Below are 24220 nucleotides of genomic sequence, written 5' to 3' on the forward strand. Positions count from 1 at the left end.
TGGCAACAGGGGTGGCAAGACTGTGTCCCAGAGGTGGCAGCTGCCACCCCTTGCCACCCTGTAGATCCGCCCCTGCTGCTGTTTTATTCTTGATTAATTCCGAGGCAACTTTAATTCCTGGGAGTTTGTATTTTAAACTTGTAATTTTGCTCAGCTTTCGTTGTCTTTAGCTTTAACAGGACGAAATGGACACCCCTTTTATTTTGCGTACTCAGTGGTTGCATTTTACATACAGAACAAAACTCCTATAAGGATCGCACTTTGAAACAGTGCCCTGTTTGTAATGATAGTGAAAAGGAAGTCAAACAAGTGAAAGGGAAACAACAAAAACAAAATCCTTATTGTATTCAGACATTGCCCAGATTTCTGTTGGTAAATCTATTCAGAAAATGTCAATTCACTACGATGAAAACGATTAGACATGGAGTGGGAGTCTGATTTTCGCCAGTTTTAGACGTGAAAGAAAATATCACATTCGACAAAAAAAGGTTAAAAATGACGATGTGATAGGATTATTACGATAATAACGATACGATGAGGGTTCTTTATAACTTCCACAGTCCCCGAGCTATGAAACCTCGGAGTGGACTTCCACATCCGCGGCCAATCGCAGCAGTCTCGGACGCGTCGTGCGGAGCTCGCTCCCGCGACAAACTCAACTACCGTGCGCGAGCCCGACCGTTCCAACACCGAGCGTCTCTGTGGACGACACCAAGCTAACGCGTTAAACACGGCACAGAGGAATCCTTCGCGAATCGCCTCGCTAAGTAGCTTAAATTTCCTGTACTACAAATCGAGGGATATTTCATCCAAGGTGAGCGGGGTTGCGACATAATTCGTTTTCCAAGTGCGCTGTATGTTTGGGGAAAACAACAACCGCGCTGTAGCTAACGTTAGCTTCCCTCGTTAACGTTGGGCTAATGTTTTCTTTTAAGCTAGTTTTGCTTGGCAACAAGCTACCGATTACGCTAGCTTTTTGGGGGTCTTTCGGCGCTACCCCCTGAAGGTGCACAGTTGTTTGCAGAGGACATTGACTGTGATGAGAAGTGATCAACGGGGGGAGGTTAACTGATGTTGAAACTATGCACTCTTAACATTTAGATGTTGGTTTCTCCGGCTGCTTGGTTACTTGCTAAGCTAACTGGCTACACTACCGACTATCAGTCGGTTTACTGGTCTTCGGGAGTACGAGGCCTTGCTTAACTGCAACGTTAGCTAGGTTATGCTGTTGTCGTTTCTGCAAGACTAGGCCATTTTGCTTTCGAATCAGATTAGTCCAGATCAAAGAAAACCTAACGTAACATTCTAATGGTATCGTAACGGCACTGTGATTCCTAGACGAGCTATGGGAAAATTACAAATACTGTTTGGTTAAAGTCACACTGGTTGATGACTGCAGGTGAAGCTTTCTGTGTATGTGAGAGAAAGCGAGGGTCAAAGGTAGTACAGCAGAAATCAAGCTTTCAGGTGTGTTTTTACATTCATGCTCCAAGCCATTTTGTTTTTTCTCAGTAAACACCAATAACTGTTTCATAGCAAGTAGGTGATTTCCATAGTAAAAACGTTAACAATCCTGGACAGCTGGAGAAATATTTGTTTACGTACATGTAAGTTACTACTACAGTCTCAAACTTCATACATGTGAAATTTGGATGATTTTCAGATTGCCCTGAAAACACTCCACAATGACATTGATGGAGCTTGACTTTCTGAATTTATATATTATTTGTCTGAGGTTTTCAATCTAAATGAGTGTAACATCAAACGAGTACTATCATTTACAAATGCTAAGGTGAACCAGCATCTCCCAAAATCTTTGAGCACTTCCGTAACCACACATTCCATCATTTCCTGTTCATTTTTATGGACTTTTAGGGCTCCATTGCTGTAATGTTTTAGTTTTGTAGACTATGGAAACTCTAATGCCAAGTTTTCAATTTTCATTGGCTGTGGGGTGCCAAGAATACAGCCCTTGCAAGTTTCATTTTGATTGGATCTGTGGGATTTGGATTGCTCAAACAACGATCTCGTTGCATTCCATTGCCCGTAGGTTTCAGGTTTTGTATTGTGGTGACAAGTTGGCTCTGGCAAAGAGCACAAATTTGAGTTGCAAACAGAAATGCACATTTCACATTTTTAAGATGGAGAATATCCATTTGAGGATTCAATTTATGGTGTGCTATGTTGGTCCATTAAATCTCTTTGTGTATTAACAGTGCTGTCCTCATAACATTAAGGCAGAGAGAGTGCACTTCACTGACTTGCACAGTTTTACCCTCAAAAAAATCTAATTTCTAATAATTTCAGCAATTTTATTTGATTTTAGCCTTATCTGTCCATGTTCTTTATGATCAGGGAAGGAGTAGAACCTCACTTTCCAAAACTATTTATTCCTGTTACCTCAGCAATTTAAAATGTGGTTTCTATGGTGGCTACTCTTACAATAATTTTTTTCCACATTATACACAAATGATTGTACGAGAAGCCACCCTAGAAACCACATTTAAAAATTTTCAGATGACACTGCTATCCTCAGCCTACAGCACAAAGACATAAATCCCTCAGCCCATTTCACTGAAATTAAGTTTTGTGCTGTGGTGTGATGCCAACCATCTTGTTTTAAATATGAGAAAAATTGAAGAGATGGTATCACAGAAAGTTGAATCAGTTCATCTGGAAGTAACGTTTATTGGGAGAAATGCTTCATCACTCATCTAAGTGATTTCTTCAGTCTCCACTGACTGCAGGTATCCCCACCCTTATAAACAGCACAATTGCATAACGACCAAACCAATGATTTGATTCATATGCAAATCGCTGTGACCATTAACTAGAGTTACAATGGCCATGTGTACTATTCGCAGAGGATTGGGGAATAGTTGCAGTCACAGCATAGTTCAGTGGCGACAGATGTACTTCTATGTTGAAAGTTTGTGTTCTCGTTTACAGCAGAGATAATACCACAGAAAGTTGAATCAGTTCATCTGGACACAACATTTATTGAGGAAGTGTGGAGGATGAAAGAAAGGAGATGAGACCATTTCTCCTTTTGACCACACATCCGTGGGGTCGTTTATTTCCTCCAACAAACTCTAAGTCCACAGTTCATTATACTCCAAACCTCAGCCTTGTGTCTACCCACAATATCCCTTGCTGACCCCCTCCCACTGTCTTAAAGGGACCGTCTCTGGCCGGCATGGTGAGTACTTAACCTGCAAGTAGGTCACTACAAGAGAAACGTTTCATCACTCATCAAAGTGACCTCTTCAGTCTAAACTGATTGCAGGTATCCCCAACCTTATAAACAATACAGTGGCATAACAACTGAAAAAAATGATCGGTTTCATATGCAAATTGCCGTGACTAGAGTTTCAGTGGCAATGTGTGTTATTCACAGGGAATTTGGGAATGTTTGCAATCACAGCATTGTAAGATGACGACAGATGTACTCTTAGACCCCCCCACCCACCCCCTCGGTTCAGTGGTGGTTGTTCCCTCTTCCAATAGATGGCCTCTTTGACTCCCTGTTCAAATCAGCGTTCCTCCCTGTCAAGGATGTGCACATCCTCATCCTTGAAAGAGTGGCCACTAGCCTGTAGATGGGTGTAAACTGCAGAGTCCTGGCCTAACGCGTTGGCTCTTCTGTGTTGTGCCATCCTCTTGGCTAGCGTCTGTTTGGTTTCCACGATGTACAACTCACGGAAATCTCCCGGCACTTAACATCATATACTATATTGCTGTTTTGTGCCGGGGCACCTGATCCTTGAGGTGGACCATTTTCTGGTGCAGCATGTTTTGGGGTTTGAAAGCAACTGAGAAGCGATATTTGGAAAATACGTATCTCAATTGTTTGCCACTCCCAGCACTTATGGAACCACCCATGGTTTATGCTTCGGCAGCTGTTGTCCTTTTGGGACATTCATCACTTTGATGAATGATGAAACGTTTCTCTCAATAAATGTGTCCAGATGAACTGATTGAACTTTCTGTGATTTTCTTACCTGGGTTATTGAGCATGCATAAAGACAGCAGAGATTGTACTTTTTATGTAGACTCGGGGTGTTTGGGGTGGATCAGAGGATTATGTTTTTAGTCCATCAGTCTGTTTTACATAGGCATGGGATGTCCACATAGTATGGCAATCTCTGTACAGTTAAAATCTAAGCTTGCTCATCTGGGAAAGACTGCAATGAAGTAGGGATTGGTATCGTTGAGGTTTTAATGGTACTACTACTGTTACCGATACTGCTTATCGATCTGGTACTTTAACGGTACTCTTATCGGTTCTTTTTGTTTTTTTGTTTTTTTTTTAAGAGAAAAAACCACAAATTAAGATCAGAATTAAAGTTGCATTATTTTCTAATGTCTGGATAAAGCGTTACTGTAAATCATTAACCCATGTTTGTATAATTTAGTTAACTCCGTGTGGGCTCAAGGCTGCTAGCATACATAACATACCTGATGTGGATGGGGCAATGAGAGATGAACTACGAGGTAGGCAGTCAAACTGCATTTCTCCATCTGTATTTAATGCACTTTTGGTAGATGTTTTGAAAGATTGCTTGTTTCCGCCCTTGCCTGCAAGAGACTTGTTGCACTTAGTGCAAGGAGCATTGTCAGCATCTACTCTAGTGAAATATAACCAGACTTTTGACCGTTTAGTTCTGTTTGGCATTGTTACTAAGAGCTGTGTGTGTGTGTGTGTGTGTGTGTGTGTGTGTGTGTGTGTGCGTGCGTGCGTGCGTGCGTGCGTGCGCGCGCGCGCGCATCTGAGAGAAAGAGGCGGCGAACTGGCTCCGCCCCTCTGTTCGCACATGCGACAGGCTCTGAAAGGGAGATCTCTCTTCTGGGTTGGGAATAACGAAAATGCATCATAAACGAATGTCTTAATCTTATTGCAAGTTAGAAACGGAGCTGGTGAGATAAATGGTGCAAGATAACGTTTTTGTAGCCTAGATAAATAAGAAATTATTTTCTTATTTTCTCCAATGCCGATAGCAGAACTGTTGACGTCGGAGCTTGTCAGTACTACAGTCTTTAATAATTTAGCATCGGTGCTTGTTTAAGAGTGGGTTTCGGTACCCATCTCAATCATGAAGGTTATGGGGAGGAATGAACACCACTCCCTCCAGTCAATATATTGGCAGTCTGTTCTCAGGCAAGCACAGACAATTTTGTCTGATCCATCTCACATTCTCCACGCCGAGTATGTGTTTTTACCCTCTGGCAGATGATATTGAGTACCCCAATGTAAACGCAACCATTTTAGAAACTCATTTGTACCAACCTCAATTAAAATTTTAAATGTTACTGGAGCTGCAGAATTGTGCAGTAACTTTTTAAGCAGACTTTTATGCAAGAGGTGTGTAATAGATTTTTTGATATGATGCGAGGGGTTGTGCAATATGTCGCTTGTGTAATATGTGCACAGTGTTTCCCACAGGTCTGAAATATACTTGTGGTGGTAGCTGGCGGAAAGGGCCGGCACAAAAATGGTCTACTGCTTGTGACAAACAACAAATACGTGTGACCTTTAACACAATATTATGATTAATTGAATATTTCACAATACCTGTTAGGGCTGGGCAATATGACTTCAAATCAATATCATGATTATTTAAAACTTTTACCTCGGTTACGATTAATGAACGATTATTTATTTTATATGCTTTTTTTTTTTACACTGCCCTCATAGTTCTCTGACAAGGTCTGTACTGTAAATATGTTGAACTGCTGGGAAATTTTTTCTAATGAAGCATATCTTATGTTTGTGATTTTTAAAGAGAGACAGACGTGCCCTTTCTGAGCACATTTTTTAACATTGGGAGTTTGAATCATAACCGAAAATAGGTGTGGTTTTATGAATTCAAAGCTATTGGCTACTGTCTTCCTGGGTTGGTGGGGCTCGGTACCGCTCGTCACTTGTTATTTACAAAAAATGTCGGAGAGCGAGAGGGAGATCCTCTGCGAGGATTACAGTTTCGAGGAGGAGGATTCGGTGATACAAATAACTGTTAGATAGATGATAGATATTTAGATAGATAGATAGACGGATAGATATATAGATAGATAGCAATACGTCATAGCAAGATCGATAATAAAGTCTCAGCAAAATAGCACAAACTCGAGCCAAGTAGTTAACAGGAGGGGGTGAAAGAACGGCTTCTCCGTGGTTTTATAGCATCTCACTACGGACACACCCTATATTGACTGGTGTCTACATATCTACCGGCACAAGTTGTCATTGGACACCATCTACAGTCAATCACAGATCTTTCTCGGGTGGCCGCAGACGCCCCGTTTTGGCCACTGAATTTCTCTGTGTTCACATTCCAACTCGGAACATAGCCTATCAATAGGAATTTTCAGATTTTGATGTCAGTATCACTTTAAATAATTTAAGGAAACACACACACATGAACTATTTATGGCTATTTATTGAATATTTCAAACAGTTGAAATCAAAATCAGTTGACATCGCAGGTTCCGTTCATCGTCAATGTAGTGCAATGTAAGGCTCAAGTATGGCTCCATCATTCTCCCTGACCAGAGATCAGACGTGGCTGCAAAGTACCGAAAGGATTTTAGTTCAGCAACTACCTTCTCATGACTTGTTTTGTTTGGGAAAAAAATTTTCACGATGGCACAGCGTATCTTTTGTCAAGGGTTTTAACGAGATGTTTAAACCTACTATGTTCCACAGTAGCTATGGGAGCCACATCCTTTGCGATATAATATGCAATGGCATCAGTCATTTCTTTCCATCTTCTTGAATCCTTTGCATATTATGTGGCATTTGTAAATGCTTGTGTTAGCAACAGCTGCTTTGTGGAAGCACTTTGGTGTTTGTCGGTCTCTTTTCTTTTTTTTTTGTTGAGCCATGCACTCCTCATATTCGGTAATGTGATTGTGTTCCAAGCGATTAAACACATTGGTGGTGTTACCTTTGGTGCTGAAATTGTTTTTCCGCAGTGTTTACACTTGACTTTTTTTTGTTCTGTGTTGTCTTCACTGAAGCCAGAATGTGTCCAAATGATGGAAACCGCATTCTTTGTGGGTATAAGCTGCTCAGGTTGGGGCCTATTTGTTGGCTCATTGTTGGCGCGTGTGTCATCCATGCCACCAGCTTGCTTTGAGTGACTGAACACGACGTCGTATTTTTTTACAGGAACAGTTCATGAACGCACGCATTAGGGAAATTATTAACCGAATTAACCAACATGAGCAAGATTAAGTCGGTGAGACGTTCTCAGTGTTGGTTTCGATACATTTTCAGTTAATTGTCCAGCCCTAACGCCTGTGCATTTGGGAACGCCTCTGGTGCTGGTCCATTTATCGATATTTGCAGACATGCAGCCAGGTGCTCCCCTTTCAGTCTGTTTCTCAGGTCAGTTTTGACCTGAAAAACAGGCACTTGTCTTTAAATTAACTATACAGAAATTAGATGCAAAATATATTTAGTGCTGAAAGAAAGATAAAATTCATTTACCCTACTGAATAAATGCATGAAAAATTAGTAGCCTAACCTTAACTAAATTTAGTCTGTCTTTCTAACTGCCATAGCCTGAAGAGAAAACAAATTATAATCTTTCTTATATTTGGCCAGGACAGCTTTGCTGCATGTTGCGCAATGGTCAAGTTACATGTGCTGAATACACTCTTAAGTCTTGTAGCTACCAAGTTAGCATAGTTGCTGCCTTCTCTCATAGAATTCGAAGCGACTACCAAAGTCAGAGAACAATTACACAATAAGGAGAAAAGGGAGCTGGCTTACCCGGTCCATGCTTGTAAAATGGCCACCGTGTCCGCGTCTTTTAACGTAATACCAGAAAACCTCTCCTTTTCTTTGCAGAGCATGTGCGAGATTGTCAGATTGTCTCGTGATGGTAGAACAAACGGGTAAGAGAGGTAATAAAAAGTGATAAAATGGGTTGCCAAATATACTTTGGCGGCCATTAATATACCTGGGTGGCCCGCCCAAGTAAAGTCTGTGTAAGAAACACTGGTGCAACACTATGTAATTTGTGGTTGTGATGTAGTTAAGTATTTATGTTATGTTATGTTGTTTTTCATCATTATTAATACCATGGAGGCAGCTTACATGATGTGCAGCACTGGATTCCAAGACATTTACCTATGGGGAAAATAAAGTATATCACATCGCATCACCAATGAATCCCCTCATCTGGAAACTACAGGGGAAAAAAATTTAATTAAATGCGAAAATTCATTACCTGGCTTTTTGCAGGAAATATAAAGTATGCAAGTTGTAATGACCCACTTTGTTGTTACATGACTTCTAGAGCTAGATGATATTGATTGGTGACAAATATTGCATCGGTTGCTTTTACTGATTGTTTCAATACCATAGGAATTGCAGTAAATGTGGCCACTGTTATTCTACGCTTATAGTTTAACATTTAAAAAGTCAGATGTAAGTAAATATAATTTTATCCTCTGTGCAACTTGATTTGTGTTCCAGACATTCTTTGTAGTTTCAGAGTACATTGTTAGCCATGAAGACTTTAAGCACTTGCAGTTTGGAAACTAAATTGCAAATATCGCAGTCCAGATTATACAAAATCAATCTTGGAACCCAGAGGCTAAATTGTCTAGTGACGATTTAGCTCTGGGTATAATGGCCAACATCATACTCAGAATCATGTTAATTGGCCATGGAATTTGACTCCAGTTTCATGGCTCTCTGTACTTAACATGGATTAACAACACTACAACGCAAAAATCTTCCGTTATACAGTGCATCCGGAAAGTATTCATACCCCTTCACTTTCCCCACATTTTGTTATGTTACAGCCTTATTCCAAAATGGATTAAATTCCTTTTTTTCTCATCAATCTACACACAATACCCCATAATGACAAAGTGAAAAAGGTTTTGTAGAAATTTTTGCAAATTTATTAAAAATAAAAAACTGAAATATTGCATGTACATAAGTATTCACACCCTTTGGTATGACACTCAAAATTGAGCTCAGGGTCATCCTGTTCCCACTGATCATCGTTGAGATGTTTCTACATCTTGTTTGTAGTCCACCTGTAGTAAATTGAATTGATTGGACATGATTTGGAATTGCGCACACTTGTCTATATAAGGTCCCACTGTTGACAGCGCATGTCAGAGCAGAAACCAAGCCATAAAGTCAAAGGAATTGTCTGTAGACCTCCGAGACAGGATTATATTGAGGCACAGATCTGGGGAAGGGTGCAAAAAAATGTCTACAGCTTTGAATGTCCCGAAGAGCACAGTGGTCTCCATCATTCGTAAATGGAAGAAGTTTGGATCCACCAGGACTCTTCCTAGAGCTGGCCGCCTAGCCAAACTTAGCAATCGGGGGAGAAGGGCCTTGGTCAGGGAGGTGACCCAAGAACCCAATGGTCACTCTGACAGAGCTCCAGCGTTCCTCTGTGGAGATGGGAGAACCTTCCAGAAGGACAACCATCTCTGCAGCACTCTACCAATCAGGCCTTTATGGTAAGAGTGGCCAGACGGAAGCCTCTGTTCTGTAAAAGGCACATGACAGCCCGCTTGGAGTTTGCCAGAAAGCACCTAAAGGACTCTCAGACCACGAGAAACAAGATTCTCTGGTCTGATGAAACCAAGATTGAACTCCTTGGCCTGAATGCCAAACGTCACGTCTGGAGGAAACCAGGCACCTCTCATCACCTTGCTAATACCATCCCTACAGTGAAGCATGGTGGTGACAGCATCATGTTGTAGGGATGTTTTTCAGCGGCAGGAAGTGGGAGACTAGTCAGGATCGAGGGAAAGATGAATGGGGCAAAGTACAGAGAGATCCTTCATGAAAACCTGCTCCAGAGCGCTCAGGACCTCAGGCTGGGGCGAAGGTTTACCTTTCAACACGACAACGACCCTAAGCACACAGCCAAGACAACGAAGGAGTGGCTTCGGGACAAGTCTGTGAATGTCCTTGAGTGGCCCAGCCAGAGCCCAGACTTGAACCCCATTGAACATCTCTGGAAAGACCTGAAAATAGCTGTGCAGCGACGCTCCCCATCTAACCTTACAGAGCTCGAGAGGATCTCCAGAGAAGAATGGAATAAATACCCCAAATATAGGTGTGCCAAGCTTGTAGCTTCATACCCAAGAAGACCTGAGGCTGTAATCGCTGCTAAGGGTGCCTCAACCAAGTACTGAGTAAAGGGTGTGAATACTTATGTACATGCAATATTTCAGTTTTTTATTTTTAATAAATTTGCAAAAACATTCTACGAAACCTTTTTCGCTTTATCATTATGGGGTATTGTATGTAGATTGATGAGGGGAAAAAGGAATTTAATCCATTTTGGAATAAGGCTGTAACATAACAAAATGTGGGGAAAGTGAAGGGGTGTGAATACTTTCCGGATGCACTGTATACACAAGAATTGACATAAACAGGTGAAATAAGAGGTGATGAAGTGCAATGGTGCAGAGATTATACCAAGAGATGCTGAAATAGATGTTAGCAAGTTACTTACATTCATGCCTGATGTAGATAGACATGATAGAGCGTACCAGTTCAAAGTACAGTACAGTATATACAAAATGGATTTATTGACGGTGTTAAGTGTTCATTTGAATTACTGGCCGCAGAAAGAAACTGCTTTTATATCTGGTTGTTTTGGGGTACAGTGCTCTGTAGTGCCTACCAGAGGGGAGGAGTTGGAACAGGTTGTGACCATGTTGCCTGCCCATTTCCAGAGTCTGGAGGTGTATACGTCCTGAAATGCGGGAAGGTTGGCACCAATATTTCTGGGCTTCCAATGTTGCTGCTGGCTGCTCACGTCCGTTTGCTATGAAGATTTCCTCTTCCGCACGCCTGTCATTGTTTACAGTCGGATTAGCAACTTGAGACGTGAGAATGGAGTTGAGAGACGACGTCTACGAGTGGATTGTCAACACAAGACGGAATGATTCTCCACACAATACACAAGGCTGAACGTTTTCGGTTTTTATTTTTCAAAGCCATCCAGCATGCCGAATTTCGCCAGAAGAGGACACTGTTACATAACCTCACACGAAAAGGAACAACTTTGGATCTGTGGAAACATATAATCCGGGTGAAAATTAGTTTAAAAATCTGGGTATTTTTCTGTGAAATTCGGTAAAAACCGAAAACGCTGAGCCTTGAAAATACACAAACAGCGATACTTTTTGTAGACGTTTTAGCTCCAGATGACATTTCAGCCAGTGGGTTCCGCCTCTTTCGCTCCCCTCACAGACTGTTACCAACATGCAACCAAAGAACATTCCTGTAGAAATTCGCCACCTACTCAAATGTGATTGGTCAATACTCAATAATAATAATAATAATAATAATAATAATCAATTGGGTGGCACGGTGGTGCAGGGGTTAGAACTGTCGCCTTGCAGCAAGAAGGTCCTAGGTTCGAACCGCATGGTTGTCCAACATTGGCAGGTCATCTCAGGCCCTTTCTGTGTGGAGTTTGCATGTTCTCCCTGTGTCTGCGTGGGTTTTCTCCGGGTGCTCCGGTTTCCCCCACCACCAAATAGACGTGCATGTTAAGGTCAATAAAGTCTGTGCCCCTGACCGAGGCAGAGGGTTGGGTATCATTTAAAATTTTCGATACCGATACCAAACCCAATACCTCCAATTCGATATGATACCTAAACAATGCTTTCTCGATACTATATATTATGAAAACCTTATAGGATTATCAGCAAACTACTTTCTATACAGCAAGCACCGTAATTCATTGACACATTGTGTTATTTTGGTTTTGTACTCTAGCACTTTGAGATTGAAATGATACGATGACAATGAGGTCAACGTGCAGGCTGACATCTTTAATGTATGTTTGCTCGTTCTCATTCAGCATTCTTATGCAGGAAGATAAGCATATCTGCCCTTTCTGGCAGGAGACGGCCCCTTTCTACACTAATTGTGTCCCCAGCTGTTGAGAATGTTCGCTCAACCGGAGTGGAGGATGCTTGGGGACACAAGTACCTAGCACTTAGACCAAACAAGATTGGTAAAATCTCCTTTCCTCTCAAACCACTAGATTACTGGATTTGTTGAGGTCAACACATTCGGTAGGCTTCTATACAGCTCCAACTCCGTTCTTTCCCTCTCTGCTTAAGTCTGCGCATTTGTGCTGACACCCTCCACATTTCCGCTGATGGTTAGGGCCCTGTCTTCGTCCTCAAAGAGTTCATGTATTTACTGTTACTTTTCCTAGTAGATCGTTGCAAACGTAACTTACCTAAAAGATGGAGATTCAACTGTATTGAAGGGCTGCAACCCCTTAACTATGAAGCAGGTTACAGCCCGGTGACATTCCTCTCTCTTTTCTTTCCTCATCTTAGCATTGGTACTAGCCAAAGAGAATGGAGTCACGGAGACTTGACTTGGCTCGACTTGGCAATCTACACTACTGCAGGCTTGGAGCAGGGACGAATGAAATTGGAGATAAAGTCAGGAAAATGCAGAGCTAACATTATCTTTTTTCTTTTTTCTTTTTTAACCTCAGACTGCTGTTAACTAAAGCTAGCCACGTTAGCTTCATTTTTATAACCTAGCGTAGCTAACGTTCTATGATGTTAGACTAGCTTCATTTCTTTTTTACCTCAGACATGCTAAGGTTAGAACCAGAAACTCTTGTCAGAACTGTCCTTACCTGTTTCATCATTACTAGCAGTGGCACCAGAAGACCCAATGGCAGTCGTCCCAGAGCTAACGTTAACGTTGGCAGCATTGGAACAATAACGTTATCAAACACCGAGCAGTTGTCCACTTGTAAATTTATCTCATGCGTGACCAGATGTTTCATCATATTTGACGTATTCCCAGACTTGCATTTGATGATCGCTTTGCAGCGGTTGCATTTTACTGTGTCAGGTTTGCTGTTTATTTTTACAAAGTGTAGCCACGCTTTGGAACGCATCTTGCCCACGAGTTTCAGCTCCAACCAGTCACGAGACACACGCGCGTACCAAATAGCTTCATGCTGATTTGTCAGTCTGTGTACAACAACACCGTCAGTGATTGGCTGGCTGCGATAGCGTTCACATCGTCTACCGTTAAGTATCTAAATTTGGCACCGTTTTTTTCCAAAGAGTTTGATACTTGGTAGGACCGAGATATTTTGGTCGGTGTTTTCGATACCCAACCCTACCGAGGCATGGCAAGATGAACTGGAGTTGGTCCCCGGGCGCTGCACGGCAGCTGCCCACTGCTCCTAGCTACACAGCTAGGGTGGGTTAAATGCAGAGGAAGAATTTCCTCACGGGGATTGACAAGTAGTACAATAAAAAAAAATATATACATGCTACTCGGACTAAAATGGAAACCCGAACATTTCCAATGCTAAATTCTTGTCCCAGGCCTGCAGATCATATGTGTGTGTGTGTGTGTGTGTGTGTGTGTGTGTGTGTGTGTGTGTGTGTGTGTGTGTGTGTGTGTGTGTGTGTGCGCGCGCGTGTGTATATATATATATATATATATATATATGTGTGTGTGTGTGTGTGTGTGTGTGTACATATGTATGTATATATATATACACAGACGTGTGTGTGTCATTGTATATATGTGTGTGTGTGTATATATATATATATATATATGTATATGTGTGTATGTATGTGTGTATAGAGAGAGAGAGAGAGAGAGATTAGGGATGTGCAGAGAATCGATTCACATAAGAATCGCGATTCTGTCTATGTCGATTGAGAATCTATTCACAAATTCCAAGAATCGATTCATAGTTTTCCATCTTGCAACAACACTGGTTTCGATTTTTTTCCCGACGTGTTAGCTCGCTAAATCTTATAGACAGTGCAATGATGCTGCGCGGTTTCCGCCCAGACACACCTACTTGGCATGAGCAAAATGGAAGTGATGTGTGTAATGGAGAGACTGCGATCAATGGAGTACTTGAGCGAAAAACATACAACCTGCCCCATCGGCAATGAAGGCAATGATTTGGACATACTTTGGATTTTATGACTCAAGGGGGGGAAGAAGGGGCTTGACAAGACTAATGCAATATGCAAGCTTTGCAAAGCGAAGATGAAGTATTTTGGAAACACTACAAACTTGAGGACTCGTGTGGTACGCCGTCATCCAGAAATAGATTTGAAACAACAACCCCCAGCAGCAGCAAGCATTTCGGTGAACCAATGCACGCTGCAACAATGTTCTAAACTTCCAGCCAACTCAGAACGGGCAAAGAAAATAACTCAGTCTATCGCCTATTTCATTTCAAAAGATCTACGACCCTACAGCATCGTTGATAATGAAGGTTTTCGGTACATGATGCACACAATTGAGCCCGAGTATACTATACCTCTAATACATAATATACTACGTATACCTCGATACTATACGTTGCCTTTTTACAGAGAAAGTGGTGCTTTTATTGAATATTGAATATAAGTTATTATTTGAAGTTTGAATTTAAGTTATTATTTGAAGGTTTGCACTTTGCAGTTTATCTTTGCAATCATTTTTATTTGTGTATTAAGTATTCATTTTACTTACCCTTTGTCTCAGGGCTGCCTTGGTTTCCTATTGACTGAGTGGACTAATGGAAATTAATCTTACTCAGGGTTGACATTGAGTAGTAAACGTTTACATTTGATTTAGTGTGATGTTTTTTTCTTTGAGACCTATCAAAGTGTCTACCACAGCCAAAAGGGAAAAGTAACTCAAAACGGCAATCTAAAATCAAATCTATGAATGTATGGGCTTGAGAATTGATTTTGAATTGCAAATCGTTTTGAATCATGAATCAATTTTGAATCGAATCATGACCGCAAGAATCAGAATTGAATTGAATCGTGAGATTTCCTGAATCGTGCACCCCTAATATATATATATATATATATACACTACCGTTCAAAAGTTTGGGATCACCCAAACAATTTCGTGTTTTCCATGAAAAGTCACACTTATTCACCACCATATGTTGTGAAATGAATAGAAAATAGAGTCAAGACATTGACAAGGTTAGAAATAATGATTTGTATTTGAAATAAGATTTTTTTTTACATCAAACTTTGCTTTCGTCAAAGAATCCTCCATTTGCAGCAATTACAGCATTGCAGACCTTTGGCATTCTAGCTGTTAATTTGTTGAGGTAATCTGGAGAAATTGCACCCCACGCTTCCAGAAGCAGCTCCCACAAGTTGGATTGGTTGGATGGGCACTTCTTTGAGCAGATTGAGTTTCTGGAGCATCACATTTGTGGGGTCAATTAAACGCTCAAAATGGCCAGAAAAAGAGAACTTTAATCTGAAACTCGACAGTCTATTCTTGTTCTTAGAAATGAAGGCTATTCCATGCGAGAAATTGCTAAGAAATTGAAGATTTCCTACACCGGTGTGTACTACTCCCTTCAGAGGACAGCACAAACAGGCTCTAACAGGTACTATTTAATGAAGATGCCAGTTGGGGACCTGTGAGGCGTCTGTTTCTCAAACTAGAGACTCTAATGTACTTATCTTCTTGCTCAGTTGTGCAACGCGGCCTCCCACTTCTTTTTCTACTCTGGTTAGAGCCTGTTTGTGCTGTCCTCTGAAGGGAGTAGTACACACCGGTGTAGGAAATCTTCAATTTCTTAGCAATTTCTCGCATGGAATAGCCTTCATTTCTAAGAACAAGAATAGACTGTCGAGTTTCAGATGAAAGTTCTCTTTTTCTGGCCATTTTGAGCGTTTAATTGACCCCACAAATGTGATGCTCCAGAAACTCAATCTGCTCAAAGAAGTGCCCATCCAATCAATCCAACTTGTGGGAGCTGCTTCTGGAAGCGTGGGGTGCAATTTCTCCAGATTACCTCAACAAATTAACAGCTAGAATGCCAAAGGTCTGCAATGCTGTAATTGCTGCAAATGGAGGATTCTTTGACGAAAGCAAAGTTTGATGTAAAAAAAATCTTATTTCAAATACAAATCATTATTTCTAACCTTGTCAATGTCTTGACTCTATTTTCTATTCATTTCACAACATATGGTGGTGAATAAGTGTGACTTTTCATGGAAAACACAAAATTGTTTGGGTGATCCCAAACTTTTGAACGGTAGTGTATATATATATATATATATATATATATACAGTGCTGCTTGAAAGTTTGTGAACCCTCCAGACACGGTCACTGTTTTTGTAAAAAACATTAAAATAAGCTTATTACACATACATCCAAATCCCAATTTGTAAAGCACACCTTCCAAATAATGGACACACACACAAAAAGAGATATATTTTCATTATTTAATTCAACAAAGGTGGTTTATTTCACAAAAACTGAAAATTTAACATGTGCAAAAGTATGTGAACCCTTGTATTAGTAGCTTGTGGCTCCTCCTTTCGCAGCCATTACTTCAACCAAACGTCTTCTGTAACCACTAACCAGTCTCTCGCATCTGCTTATGGGGATTTTTGCCCAATCCTCCTTGCAGAACTCAGCCAGTTGAGAGAGGTTGGAGGGACATCGGGTATGTACCAACTTCTTCAGGTCTCGCCACAACATTTCAATTGGATTAAGGTCCGGACTTTGACTGGGCCAATCCAGAGTACGAATCCTCTTTCTCTGAAGCCATTCCTTTGTAGTTTTGCTGGAATGCTTTGGGTCATTGTCTTGTTGCATAATCCATTTTCGTCCCAGCTTCAACTCCCTGACTGATGGCAGGAGATTCTGATCAAGAATTTGTTGATATGCCAGAGAATTCATGGTTCCTTGGATAATATGGAGTCGTCCAGGTCCAGAAGCAGAAAAGCAGCCCCAGACCTTCACATTTCCACCACCATGCTTCACTGTTGGGAGGAGGTTCTTTTCTTCATATGCAGTGTTGGCTTTTCTCCAAACATGTTGGTTTTGATTGTGACCAAATAATTCTATCTTGGACTCATCTGTCCAGAGAATGGACTTCCAGAAGGCCTCTGGTTTGTCTAAGTGCTCTCTGGCAAAGTTGAAACAGGCAGCTTTGTTCTTTTTTGAGAGCAGAGGCTGCCTTCTATTAACCCTCCCATGAATGTCATGGCTATTCAATTTCCGTCTGATTGTAGACGCATACACATTTGTCCCAGATGCTACCAGAGAGGTGATGTGTGGGTTGGCCTTTACCTGATTTATTATTTTTCTGGTGCTTCTGGGTGATATTTTTGATGGGCGTCCACTTCTAGGCAGAGTTGCTGTCATGTTGAAGGCCCTACATTTGTAAATTATTTGTCTTACAGTGGATGGATGGAGCTGGAATCTTTTGGAGATGGTCTTATAGCCCTCCCCAGACTGATGGGCTGTCACTACCTTCTTCTTCATGTCCTCGGATATCTCCTTTGCTCTCGGCATTGTTGATTTGTATGGGACCACAGTGGTTTGGTTGGTTTCCTCGGTCTTTTAATTAGTGCAGGCCAAACCCTTTCCCAAGGATGTCTCATTTCATTGGTCTGCTTAAATGATTAATTAAGCACCCAAATGTGTTTCACCTCAGTCTGTTACCTGCTTGACTTAACCAATGCAGCTGGGGGTTCACTTACTTTTGCACAAACACTAATTCCATGTTTCGTGTAGTTTTTGGGCTACTTAAACAAGTCCCACTAAACAAGCACATGCAATTGATAAACATATATCTTGACATTTCATACATAAAAATTGGTGATGATAAAATAAGGAAATCGTGGTAAAACAACAGAAACATCTAAACTGCTCAAGGGGTTCACATACTTTCAAGCAGCACTGTGTGTGTGTATATATATATATATATATATATATATATATATATATATATATATACACTACCGTTCAAAAGTTCGGGATCACCCAAACAATTTTGTGTTTTCCATGAAAAGTCACACTTATTCACCACCATATGTTGTGAAATGAATAGAAAATAGAGTCAAGACGTTGACAAGGTTAGAAATAATGATTTGTATTTGAAATAAGATTTTTTTTACATCAAACTTTGCTTTCGTCAAAGAATCCTCCATTTGCAGCAATTACAGCATTGCAGACCTTTGGCATTCTAGCTGTTAATTTGTTGAGGTAATCTGGAGAAATTGCACCCCATGCTTCCAGAAGCAGCTCCCACAAGTTGGATTGGTTGGATGGGCACTTCTTGCGTACCATACGGTCAAGCTGCTCCCACAACAGCTCAATGGGGTTCAGATCTGGTGACTGCGCTGGCCACTCCATTACCGATAGAATACCAGCTGCCTGCTTCTGCTCTAAATAGTTCTTGCACAATTTGGAGGTGTGTTTAGGGTCATTGTCCTGTTGTAGGATGAAATTGGCTCCAATCAAGCGCTGTCCACTGGGTATGGCATGGCGTTGCAAAATGGAGTGATAGCCTTCCTTATTCAGAATCCCTTTTACCCTGTACAAATCTCCCACCTTACCAGCACCAAAGCAACCCCAGACCATCACATTACCTCCACCATGCTTAACAGATGGCGTCAGGCATTCTTCCAGCATCTTTTCATTTGTTCTGCGTCTCACAAACGTTCTTCTTTGTGATCCAAACACCTCAAACTTGGATTCATCCGTCCACAACACTTTTTTCCAGTCTTCCTCTGTCCAATGTCTGTGTTCTTTTGCCCATCTTAATCTTTTTCTTTTATTGGTCAGTCTCAGATATGGCTTTTTCTTTGCCACTCTGCCCTGAAGCCCAGAATCCCGCAGCCACCTCTTCACTGTAGATGTTGACACTGGTGTTTTGCGGGTACTATTTAATGAAGATGCCAGTTGGGGACCTGTGAGGCGTCTGTTTCTCAAACTAGAGACTCTAATGTACTTATCTTCTTGCTCAGTTGTGCAACGCGGCCTCCCACTTCTTTTTCTACTCTGGTTAGAGCCTGTTTGTGCTGTCCTCTGAAGGGAGTAGTACACACCGGTGTAGGAAATCTTCAATTTCTTAGCAATTTCTCGCATGGAATAGCCTTCATTTCTAAGAACAAGAATAGACTGTCGAGTTTCAGATGAAAGTTCTCTTTTTCTGGCCATTTTGAGCGTTTAATTGACCCCACAAATGTGATGCTCCAGAAACTCAATCTGCTCAAAGGAAGGTCAGTTTTGTAGCTTCTGTAACGAGCTAAACTGTTTTCAGATGTGTGAACATGATTGCACAAGGGTTTTCTAATCATCAATTAGCCTTCCGAGCCAATGAGCAAACACATTGTACCATTAGAACACTGGAGTGATAGTTGCTTGAAATGGGCCTCTATACACCTATGTAGATATTGCACCAAAAACCAGACATTTGCAGCTAGAATAGTCATTTACCACATTAGCAATGTATAGAGTGTATTTCTTTAAAGTTAAGACTAGTTTAAAGTTTTCTTCATTGAAAAGTACAGTGCTTTTCCTTCAAAAATATGGACATTTCAATGTGATCCCAAACTTTTGAACGGTAGTGTGTATATATATATATATATACACACACAGTGTATCCGGAAAGTATTCACACCCCTTCACTTTCCCCACATTTTGTTATGTTACAGCCTTATTCCAAAATGGATTAAATTCCTTTTTTTTCCTCATCAATCTACATACAATACCCCATAATGACAAAGCGAAAAAGGTTTTGTAGAAATTTTTGCAAATTTATTAAAAATAAAAAACTGAAATATTGCATGTACATAAGTATTCACACCCTTTACTCAGTACTTGGTTGAGGCACCCTTGGCAGTGATTACAGCCTCAAGTCTTCTTGGGTATGAACCTACAAGCTTGGCACACCTATATTTGGGATATTTCTCCCATTCTTCTCTGCAGATCCTCTCGAGCTCTGTAAGGTTAAATGGGGAGCGTCGCTGCACAGCTATTTTCAGGTCTTTCCAGAGATGTTCAATGGGGTTCAAGTCTGGGCTCTGGCTGGGCCACTCAAGGACATTCACAGACTTGTCCTGAGGCCACTCCTTCGTTGTCTTGGCTGTGTGCTTAGGGTCGTTGTCGTGTCGAAAGGTAAACCTTCGCCCCAGTCTGAGGTCCTGAGCGCGCTGGAGCAGGTTTTCATCAAGGATCTCTCTGTACATAGCTCCATTAATTTTTCCCTCGATCCTGACTAGTCTCCCACTTCCTGCCGCTGAAAAACATCCCCACAGCTTGATGCTGCTACCACCATGCTTCACTGTAGGGATGGTATTAGCAAGGTGATGAGACATGACTGGTTTCCCCCAGACGTGACGTTTGGCATTCAGGCCAGAGTTCAATCTTGGTTTCATCAGACCAGAGAATCTTGTTTCTCATGGTCTGAGAGTCCTTTTGGTGCTTTCTGGCAAACTCCAAGCGGGCTTTCATGTGCCTTTTACTGAGCAGAGGCTTCCGTCTGGCCACTCTACCATAAAGGCTTGATAGTTGGAGTGCTGCAGAGATGGGTGTCCTTCTGGAAGGTTCTCCCATCTCCACAGAGGAACGCTGGAGCTCGAAAGGAGTTGAATCAAGTGCAACTGGACTTGGTATACATCCATGAAGACGTTTCACCTCTCATCCAAGAGGCTTCCTCAGTTCGTGCCTTTCTGACCAGACCAAGCTAGTCTGACCGGCTGGTGATGAGACTCAGAATTTATCCTCTAGGAGTCGTTGTCAGAGCTGTTGATATCCGTGGCTCTTTGTGACCCGATCTTTACCAACGCCCATCGCTAACAGAGCCATAGATATGAGTGGCTCTTTTGTGTACCAATGATTGGCCGCGCCTGTTGTTATCGGAGCTATTAATATGCGTGGCTCTCCTGTGCTCCGATGTCCAGCCGCGCCCGTCGCCATCTTAGCTATTAATTTGCATTTGTTTAGCAGGGACGGTCGTTGGGGGTGTTAGTTTCGACTTCATTATTCAGTGGTCATGAGGGTCGTTGGAGCCGTTAGTGACCGACTGTTGTTCTTGGAGGCTAGGCTTCTTGAGTCTCCTAGGTAGAGATGAAAGGACGGCATTGTAAGTGGGAGATAGTTGGTGTCGCAGACCTCCTCCTCTGTTGAGGGATCGTTTTTCCAGGTTCGCATAGATGGCTTCCTTCACCCCTCTTTCAAACCATCTATCTTCTCTGTCCAAAATGTGTACGTTGCTGAAGGAGATGGTTTGAAAGAGGGGTGAAGGAAGCCATCTATGCGAAACTGGAAAAGCCATCCCTCAACAGAGGAGGAGGTCTGCGACACCACCTATCTCCCACTTACAATGCCGTCCTCTCATCTCTACCTAGGAGACTCAAGAAGCCTAGCCTCCAAGAACAACAGTCGGTCACTAACGGCTCCAACGACTCTCATGACCACTGAATAATGAAGTCGAAACTAAAACCCCCAACGACCGTTGCTGCTAAACAAATGCAAATTAATAGCTCCGATGGCGACGGGTGCGGCTGGACATCGAAGCACAGGAGAGCCACGCATATCAATAGCTCCGATAACGACGGGCGCGGCCAAACATTGGTACACAAAAGAGCCACACATCTATGGCTCTGTTAGCGACGGGCGTTGGTAAACATCGGGTCACAAAGAGCCATGGACATCTATAGCTCTGACAACGACTCCTAGAGGATAAATTCTTAGTCTCATCACCAGCCAGTCAGACTAGCTTGGTCTAGTCAGAAAGGCACGGACTGAGGAAGCCTCTTGGATGAGAGGCAAAACATCTTCACGGATATATACCAAGTCCAGTTGCACTTGATTCAACTCCTTTGGATAACCATGACCTGGATGAATGAGAATATTCACAGACAACGCTGGAGCTCCGCCCGAGTGACAATCGGGTTCTTGGTCACCTCCCTGACCAAGGCCGTTCTTCTCCGATTGCTCAGTTTGGCTGGGCGGCCAGCTCTAGGAAGAGTCCTGGTGGATCCAAACTTCTTCCATTTACGAATGATGGAGACCACTGTGCTCTTCGAGACCTTCAAAGCTGTAAACATTTTTTTGTACCCTTCCCCAGATCTGTGCCTCGATACAATCCTGTCTCGGAGGTCCACAGACAATTCCTTTGACTTCATGGCTTGGTTTCTGCTCTGACATGCACTGTCAACAGTGGGACATTATATAGACAAGTGTGTGCCTTTCCAAATCATGTCCAATCCATTGAATTTACTACAGGTGGACTCCAATTAAGATGTAGAAACATCTCAAGGATGATAAGTGGAAACAGGATGAACCTGAGCTCAATTTTGAGTGTCATAGCAAAGGGTGTGAATACTTATGTACATACAATATTTCAGTTTTTTATTTTTAATAAATTTGCAAAAATTTCTACAAAACCTTTTTCACTTTGTCATTATGGGGTATTGTGTGTAGATTGATGAGGAAAAAAAGGAATTTAATCCATTTTGGAATAAGGCTGTAACAAAACAAAATGTGGGGAAAGTGAAGGGGTGTGAATACTTTCCAGATGCACTGTATATATCGCGGGGAAATTGGGTAATATATATTGGATTTTATATATATATATATATATGATCCAGTGATTCAAGTAAATTCTTTATGAGACGGTACAAGCCTGTTTCATACCATAAGCAAGATGATTGCTTATGGCATGAAATACTATGCTTGTACTGTCTCATAAAGAACTTACTTGAATCACTCGATTATTTTGCTCCCTATTTGTTGAGTACTTTTCCCTTTTCCTATCGTCGAGTGTTTCGTTTAACAAATTATATATATATATATATATATATACACACACACACAGGAAAAAAAAGTTTTAATACATTGCAGTACAGGCCTGTTTCGTGCGTCGCGCACTCATCAGCTGATGGCCCTCATCAGTATTCAAATATGAAAAAAATAGGAATGAGAACAGCAGGTAGAGGACATGGGCTCCAGAACCAAAGTGAGTGAAATTCTGGCAAATTTCCTCATCTTCTCGTCTTCAGGGTCCTTTATTATTCCCCCCAAATTGGCCTTTGCTTTGCTTCAACTGCCTGTGCGCAGTCAGTTGTTGGTAGACTGTACTGTAACAGCAGAATTGAACCTGTTTTGACCCCAGGGCTTTCCCTAGCTTTTAAAGACTTACTTGGTAATGTAGCCAGTGCAGTGGGTTTCAAAGGGAAATTGATGTTTACAGATCCTGAGATGACACAGTATTGTACAGGAAATTAGAGCTAGCATTAGGCCATTAAAACTTTGTGTGGAAAAGATTTGATACAGACCCATTATGAACCCTTTGTGTATGATATAATTGAAATAAATAGTTTGGTTCACTTTTCCACATTTTTATTTGGGTTGGAAGAAGAAACATCGGGTGGGCTGAGCTGACATTATTTTAACTACCCAAACCGAGTGACTGACTGTAATGTGCATAAGGTGGCAGGCTTGTAAGACTCACAAAACAAAAGCTGCAGCAAGTAAAAAGGTACTTAAGTCGCTGGGTCTGTACCCTTTCATGATTTGTCTGCTAAGTATATAGTATCAGCAAAAACATCTATCTGTGCCTAACCATCAAGGGGTACATTTATGCCATTTTTGTAGCCTTTTTAATGGAACGTAAACCTTTTTACTTATTAGCTATCTGGCTACACATACACTCACTGGCCACTTTATTAGGCACACCTGTCCAACTGCTTGTTAACGCAAATTTCTAATCAGCCAATCACATGGCAGCAACTCAATGCATTTAGGCATGTATACATGGTCAAGACGATCTGCCGCAGTTCAAACCGAGCATCAGAATGGGGAAGAAAGGTGATTTAAGCGACTTTGAATGTGGCATGGTTGTTGGTGCCAGACGGGCTGGTCTGAGTATTTCAGAAACTGCTGATCTACTGGGATTTTCACGCACAACCATCTCTAGGGTTTACAGAGAATGGTCCAAAAAAGAGAAAATATCCAGTGAGCGGCAGTTCTGTGGGCAAACATGCCTTGTTGATGCCAGAGGTCAGAGGAGAATGGCCAGACTGGTTCGAGCTGATAGAAAGGCAACAGTAACTCAAATAACCACTCATTACAACCGAGGTATGCAGAAGAGCATCTCTGAACGCACAACATGTCGAACCGTGAGGCAGATGGGCTACAGCAGCAGAAGACCACACCGGGTGCCACTCCTGTCAGCTAAGAACAGGAAACTGAGGCTACAATTCGCACAGGCTCACCAAAATTGGACAATAGAAGATTGGAAAAATGTTGCCTGGTCTGATGAGTCTCGATTTCTGCTGCGACATTCGGATGGTAGGGTCAGAATTTGGCGTCAACAACATGAAAGCATGGATCCATCCTGCCTTGTATCAACGGTTCAGGCTGGTGGTGGTGGTGTAATGGTGTGGGGGATATTT

General features: G+C 41.8%; 1 protein-coding gene across 1 annotated transcript in view; it reads left to right on the plus strand.

Annotated features, from left to right (window-relative positions):
* Positions 1-693: 693 nt before the first annotated feature.
* Positions 694-24220, plus strand: part of siah1 (siah E3 ubiquitin protein ligase 1) — a 96670-nt gene continuing 73143 nt past the window's right edge. Inside the window, exon 1 of the mRNA XM_056281793.1 lies at positions 694-814. The gene's annotated coding sequence lies outside the window, so the exon portion shown is untranslated. The remainder of the gene's footprint in view (positions 815-24220) is intronic.

This window comes from Lampris incognitus, chromosome 6 (genome assembly GCF_029633865.1).
Source record: "Lampris incognitus isolate fLamInc1 chromosome 6, fLamInc1.hap2, whole genome shotgun sequence".
NCBI lineage: Eukaryota > Metazoa > Chordata > Actinopteri > Lampriformes > Lampridae > Lampris > Lampris incognitus.